At 43.9% G+C, this 7880-nt stretch overlaps 1 pseudogene; it reads left to right on the forward strand.

The window, feature by feature from the left end:
* Positions 1-1607: 1607 nt before the first annotated feature.
* On the forward strand, positions 1608-4373 carry LOC122916722 (annotated as a pseudogene).
* The last annotated feature ends 3507 nt before the right edge of the window (positions 4374-7880 follow it).

Consider the following 7880-nt stretch of genomic DNA (forward strand, 5'->3'; position numbering starts at 1 on the left):
AAGCTATATTCTTGGTATTAGCCCCAGTTCCCAAGAAAACAGAGCCCAGGAAAAGCTTAAGTACCAATTATTTATAGAGAGAATGAAGGAAAAGGGAAGTGAGGTAGGAAAAGATGGAAAGCAATTACAGAGGCAGCCCAACTGTCACTTAGCCATGCAAGACATCTCTGAACAGGGAATACAGAAACAGTGTAATTTTGTAGCAATCTATTGGAGAGCAGAGAGAGATTTCATCTGCCTGTCTAATACCCAGCCTCCAAGATGGTCCTTTATTTATATTTATATACATTTATAAATATAAATATATTTATATAAATGTAAATATAATATAAAATATATTATTTATAAATACATGTTTATATTATGCATAATATAATATATAACATAAACATATGTAATATTATATATAATATAATAAATATTATAGATATATCATATATAATTATATATAATATATATATAATATAAATATATATTTGTGTGTTCCCATGGGTTTTTTTACAAAAATGAAAGGGTACTAGATATACTTGTTTCACTTACATGCAAGAGCATATATACTGATCTCATCCTTTTTAATGGTTGCATAGTATTTCATTGTGTGGCCAAATCATAATTTAATTAACCAGCCTCATGTTAAGTTGTTTCCACTCTTTCACTGTTACAAAGAATGATGCAGTAAATATCTTTACACATAAGTCTCTGTGAGTTTATATATTAGATAAATTCATAGAAGAGGAAATGCTAGGTCAAGGGGTATGTGCATTTTACATTTCCTATCCTTAATTGCACCCCAAAAGCTTGTTCCTTTTTATGTTTCAACCAGAAGTATGTAATAAAGCATTTTTCCCACATCTTTCCTAATATATCTTATAATCAAACTTTTTTTCAATCTGAGAAATATTTTCTTCTAGAAAATCACCTCAAAACAAGGAAGACACAATTGAAAACTACACCTTAGGTGAAACTAGGAAATAGCTAGCTATAACCCAGAACTATGGTACATGAAAATGAAAGGTAGTTCAAAGAAATATAAGTGCTGTGGCTCAAAAAATATAGTCAAACCCAAGAGGTTCCAGTTTCTTTTCAATTTATTGATACCATCAAACATCTAACCACTATCCATTCATCTCCATCATCCTCAGATAATGATATTTTAACCTAGAGATATCAACTCAGGATCATAAGATGGCAGCTCTAGATGTAAATATTACAGGAGTGCTTGGGTAGCTCAACTGGTTAAGCATCTGCCTTCAGCTTGGGTCATGATATGCAGGTCCTGGGATTGAGTCCCACACTGGGCTCCCTGCTCAGCGGGAAGTCAGATTCTCCCTCTTCCTCTGCCCCTCCCCAACACCCCTCTCCCGCTCATGTGTGTGCATGCTCTCTTGCTCTCCCTCTCTCTCAAATAAAAAAGTAAAAATCTTTACATTAAAAAAAAATGCAAACATTACACCTGCACTTCTTATTCAAGATAGGAAGCAACAGGTCATGGACTGGAGAAATAGAAGCAAGTTCTCATATCTTGTCTCTTTAATCCCAATGCAAATTCTTCCCCAGAAGCCCCCAGTAAATTTCATCATATATTGTATTAGGCAGAATTGGTCCATATGTCCATCTTTAGATACAAAGTAGTCTAGAAAATCCACCCCCAGTGACAGGTGATTCATCATCACTAGGGCTTGCCCCCAAGATATCCAGGAGTCCATCCAGTTACTTCTGTCCCCCACTGATCAGTCAACTCTGTCCTAGAGCAGCCCAGCCCTAGCCACCGTGCATGATTCCCAACCTACAGCCCTGGAGGCCACTGGGGCCTGTGACCCATTCTCACCCATCACAGACCCAGTGTCAATCCCCATGCCACACTCGTTTGACCAGGCCAAGGCAAAATTGCAGGGCCACATCAACTCCAAATGTGGGCAGATTCACCATGGCGAGGTCCTTGCTGGTGTATATAGCTCTTGGCAGTGCATAATTCCTGGGGGCCTGCAAGTGGCTCCCTTCACTTGCATCCCAGAAAACAAGCCCTTGGTGCTACAGGCAGCAACTGACCCTGCCTTACAGCAGAAAGCTATGCCCTGGATACCAATGGCCCTTGACCAACAGCAACAGGCCTCACCAGATGCTGTCCCTGAACACCCTAAGCTGCCCCAAGCCCTGTCCGAGGGAGCCATTGAGAAACTGGAGACAACATTGCGGCACAAGTACCTGGCCTTCTTGTCAGGGCTGCCAGCTCTTTATTATGTGGCTCTCTCTAGGGTCATGGCACCAGCAATCTCTACCCAAGCTGTAATCACAGGAATGGTGCCTGGACCTGGTAAATTCCCAACTGAACCTCTGACTCAAATGATCTCATCTGAAGAGCAGTCTCTGAGTCCTGGGCCAAGCTTTCAAGATGTCAATGAGACTTGTGCAGACATTGAAGATGAGCTCCAGGTTGAAGAGCTGGTAGAAGAAATGATCAAGACGGTGCCTTTAGAAAGCCAGGCAGACATCAAAAGAAATGAAATCATGCCATTTGCGACAATGTGGATGGAACTAGAGCGTATTATGCTTAGAGAAATAAGTCAATTGGAGAAAAATAGCTATCATATGATCTCTCTGATATGAGAAAGTGGAGATGCAACATGGGGATTTGGGGCGTAGGAAAAGAATAAATGAAACAAGATGGGATCGGGAGGGAGACAAACCATAAGAGACTCTTAATCTCACAAAACAAACTGAGGGTTGCCGGGGGGAGGTGGGTAGGGAGAGGGTGGTGGGGTTATAGACATTGGGGAAGGTATGTGCTATGGTGAGTGCTGTGAAGTATGTAAACCTGGCAATTCACAGATCTGTATCCCTGGGGCTAATAATACATTGTATGTGGATAAAAAGTTTTATTAAAAATAGATAAATAGACTGTCTTTTTTCCACTGTATATTTTTTCCTGTTTTGAAAAAAAATAGATAAATAAACAAATAATTTTTTTAAAAAAAGAAAGCCAGGCAGAGACCTCTGGGCCCGACACACTCAAGAAACCCATCTTAGCCAAACTAAATTTCCATCTAAGAAAGAAGATCCTAGAGATACAACTGGGAATTCCCATAAAGGTAAGGCTGTCCAGAGAACAAACTGTAGCAACCTTAGACAACACATCTACACAGGATTAGTCTAGAGAACCTAGGAGAAACATTGCTCCAGGATCTCCCCATCTCACCAGACACTCCTCATGTACCAGATCCAGAATGGCTCCACCTTAAGGAAAGCTGGCCCTTGAGTTAAAGGCGGTACAGCAGAACCAGAAGCAACCTAGTTCAAGAGCAGTATCTCATGGTTCTGCCCACTGGGCCTCTAAGATATCACAACCCAGTGGGGACATGACAGAGGCCCAGGTGCTCTGTGTTCAGTTGGAGGCCAATGTGAACAGCCACAGCCTGGGAGGAGCCCTGGAGTCCTGAGTCCCGAAACCCTGGCCACAGCAAGGACTCAGCCCAAGTCCCCATGCTGGCAGAAAAGAGAGAGGACCCAGGGAAACCCAAATTGGCAGGGGACCATGGAGAAGGGGATGCAGGGTTTGCACACTCCTCCACAAGAGACGTAAGCCACCCTGATGAAACCCAGAGGCCAAAAGGGATGCTTCTGAACAGGACACCTCACAGCCCCTGGCGACGGAGCCATAGCTTTCATCTTGATGCTCCCTGTGAACACAGTACCCGACATCACCCTCAGATTAAGCTTCCAGAGCCACCTCCAGGAATCTTTGGGGTGAAGGTACCTGAGAAGAATGACCTGCACAGCAGTCAAACCAAGCTTAATGTATTCCTCAACAGCAAGAATTCCTAAGAATGCCCAGCCTGTGGTGCCCCAGGCAACACAGGGCCAGCTTTTCCTGGGCCAACTTGTTCAGGGTAAGTAAGCCTTTGCAGGGCCAAACTTTGAAAGGTCAGGTTTTGCAGGGACAGGTGATGCCAGTCCACACTCACAAGAGGCCCAGCCTTCCAGAATCAGGCTTGAGAAGTAAGATGAAATCCTTTCTGCACTGTTTTAACTCCAAGGCAAAAGGCAAAGTGCATGAGGAATCCATGTCCTCTACAGCTGGGAAAGGGGCCAACACCAGAAAAGAAAATGCAGAAAAGGGCCTGGCTCCAGCCAAAAGTTCCATGGGACAAACCAAGACAGAGAGGACAAGAGGGGACTCCAAGGCCCAATATTCCCCCACTGAGAAGAAGGAGGGCCTGGCCTTCTTGGATGGTCCCCATTCCCCTGACAGTAAGCTCCGGCACCGCTCCTGCTCTCACCAGCTCCATTCTGCCTCAGTCCTGGGCCACCCCCGCCACTGCCCTCGGCACTGTCCTCGAGTGGCTTGTGCCACACAACCAGGGAATGTACCCTAGATCTCACCTCCCACCTCAGAGAGAAACGTTGGTCTGCTCAAGAAGACCCAACACAATCAAAAGTCATTGTAGGCTCTTATCTGTGTCCCTTGAAGAGGACTGCTACTGTCATTTCCATTTATGGTGCAGGTGGGGCAGAGTGCCACCCAAAATTCACTCTATGTCTCTAAGCAAAGCACTGTCTGTCTCCTCCTTCTCTCCACTGTGGTGTGTTAAGGGAAGGCATGAGGGGAGGCTGAAGTGTCCTTCCCATATAGAGAAGGAACTTTAATCCACTCTTAAGATGGGTCAGCTTTCCACACAACTCCTCCTGGCCCATGCTGGACTATGGATAAAGGGGCTTGAGCAGAGAAGAAAGGTAAGGTAAATAAAGGTCAGGCTTGAATTCTATCATGGCTTCCCATTGGTGTCTTTAGGCCCAGAGGAGCAATGTGGACTTGAGGATAGTAGTGATGAGGAGGATTGGCCACGAATCCCACAGGCAGAATCACTCATGACTTCCATAGAGGCCCACAGTCTGCGGGGGAGGTTTTTAGAGGAGTGCCATGTGCTCCAACCTTGAGGAGGTACGTTGTGTTTATCAAAAATATGTAGCTAACATGACAGGATGTCAAAAGCAAATGATAGAATCTCCCCCCTCCTCTGCTCCCTGATGGTTATTGGCAAGATCTTTCTGGAGAGCTCATCTGGGAAGCTGCTGTAACTCTCTTGCCTATATCTTGCCCACTGCCTGCCAGCTGCATGGACTCTTGGAATGAAGATCAGAGTAGGTCATGAAAAGGGACTTGTCCCCCACTCCCAAGGGCAAGCAGGGAGAGAATCAGGGAGGGGGAGCATGCAGATGGAGGTTCGAGTACCTGGGACAGAGGCTGACTGTTCCTGACCAGGGTATGATAAGGAAGCAAAGCCAATTTACTTTGCACTCAAAAGAGCATAGAGCCAGGAAGCCAATCCAAGGTTCAGATGCTCTTTGGGGGAAATGAATGAGTAAATCTGAGCTTCAATCTGCTTGCCCATGGTGTAATAAAGAGCAACCAGCTGAGCCTTGTTATCCAAAGATAATACAAATAAATTCAAAATCAGAACACTCTCCCTGTACCCTACCAAACTGTGACCCAATGTCTTGTAATGTTGTAACTAGAAGCACATTGTTTGCTTAGCCCAAATATGAAGTTAGTCACTGAGTTCTAAGCTTGATATCTGTCAAGTTGGCTCCTTTCCTCTACTATTATTGCCTATTTGTATTCCGTTTCCATCTATTCTTGACAGAATAGTTTAAATAATGGCTCGTATCCCCAGGGCTTAGAATAGTGGCTGATCCACAGTAATACATTAATACTACTTAAAATAAAATTCTGAGCTGGGAAGCAGACAAATCACATTAGTATGATAAGGTCTATGGAATGGGAGATCCTGTCACAGGAGGAAGAGGACCCCAGAAGGATCACAGTAAGAATGACTTTGAGAAGTGTCTTACATTCAACAGTAAAAATATTTGAGCACTTACTATATCCAAGGTACTATAGCAAACACAACAATGAAGAAAACAGAGGACTTACACAATGGAGCTCATGATCTCATGGGATAGAGTCTCACATGCCAATATTGTCTAATCACAGTATATGTTTGGATGTCCAATAGTCATCTCAAACTACAGAAAAGTGAACAACTGATTCCCCACCCATCACCATTACCCAATCACACATACAAAACACACTTCCTGGACAGTATTTACCATATCACTTAATGGCAATTCCATCTTATCATTTTCTCAGGACAAAAATATTGGTGTCATCTTTGGCCTTTTTTTCCATAATACATATCCAAGCCATCAGTAAATCCTGTCTCCACCTACAAAATGAATTGAGAAGGGGTACCTGGGTGGCTCAGTGGGTTAAGCCTCTGTCTTCGGCTCAGGTCATGGTCCCAGGGTCCTGGGATCAAGCCCCACATGGGGTTCTCTGCTCAGCGGGGAGCCTGCTTCTCCCTGTCTCTCTGCCTGCTTGTGATCTCTCTCTCTATGGCAAATAAATAAATAAAATCTTTTAAAAAAATGAATTGAGAACATTCTGTCTCTGCAGTAGCCACATAACTAATTTTCCAGTTTCTTTCTGAGACTATATCTCAACAGCCTGTTATCAACACAGAAGCTTGATAGTCCTCAAGGAGGGTCCTAGCAGGCTGTGGATGATTAGATAGATAGAGGGAGAGAGAGAGAAAGAGATAATAGATGATAGATAGGTAGGTATAAAACCATGAGATTGGATAGGATCACCAAAGAAACGAGTATAAACGAAGGAGAGTTCTAGGACTGCGCTCTGAGACATTCTAATATTAACAAATTAGGGGCAGAGGGGAATGCAGGAACCAATAAGTAAAGACTGCAAAGTAGTAGCCAGTGAGGTAGGAAGAAAAGCAGTAGAGTACAATATACCAGAAGCCAAGGAAAAGAGTATTACAAGGAGATAGTGAGAAACTGTATGAAAAGTTGCCAATCAGCCAAGTAAGATGAGGACTCAGATGATTTTTAGGTTTAGCAACATAGAGATCATTCATGCCTTGAGAAGAATAGAGTCAGGAGAGTAGTGGAAATGAAGGTGTGATTGGAGTGGATTCAAGAGAGAATGGAAGAGCAAGTGGTCATAGCAACTATAAGCAACTGTTCCAAGGAATTCTGTTCCATAGGCATGCTGAAAAATGAGGACATAGAGCAGGGTTTTTAAAGGTGGGAGACATAGTATGTTAGATGTTGATGGAAAAGACCCAACGGAGAGGAGTAAGTTGACAATGCAAGAGAACAAAGTAACAAAATAGGAGTGAGTCCCCCCAAAAAGGGGTTGGGGGGGGACTTGACTAAGCACAGACGATGCACTGGTGGTAAGTAAGGAGCAGGTGACATTAATGAGGGAGGAGTTTGTATATCAAGAGAAAAAAGTTTCCCCCACAATTAAGAGAGTGGGAACAAAAATCTAGAAGGGAGAAAGAGAAGCTGGGAAAGGATCATAGCAAATGGTGGAAAGGACAAAATGGAAAGCCAAAGTCATATGTGGAGGAGAATTCTAGAAAGTACCATGGTGAGTTATATTTAATGCCTAAGAAGTCGGTAGTAGCATGTGAGCCCAGGTGGTCAGAAAAACTGGTTGAAGTTGGTGATCATCTGTGTGGAACAGTTGCTCTTGGAACACAGTAGAAGAGATGGCAGAGAAAGCTCTAAATGCATGGAACATAAGGAAGAGGAGAGGACTTGAGACAGAGAAATAGGGCAGCTGTTGTGTCCTGGTGTCCTCCCAGGGACTATGGTAGTTTGGAGGGGGGAAGAGAGAAATGGAAGGCAAAAGACAAAAAGCCTCTGAGGGCTCGCCTGAGAGGATGGAAAGAATCTGTTTTGGACACTCTGTATCTCTCAAAAGGTGGCATCTCGGGCGCCTGGGTGGCTCAGTGGGTTAAGCCACTGCCTTTGGCTCAGGTCATGATCTCAGGGTCCTGGGATCGAGTCCCACATCGGGC

The sequence above is a fragment of the Neovison vison genome, chromosome 9, assembly GCF_020171115.1.
Source record: "Neovison vison isolate M4711 chromosome 9, ASM_NN_V1, whole genome shotgun sequence".
Lineage (NCBI taxonomy): Eukaryota > Metazoa > Chordata > Mammalia > Carnivora > Mustelidae > Neogale > Neogale vison.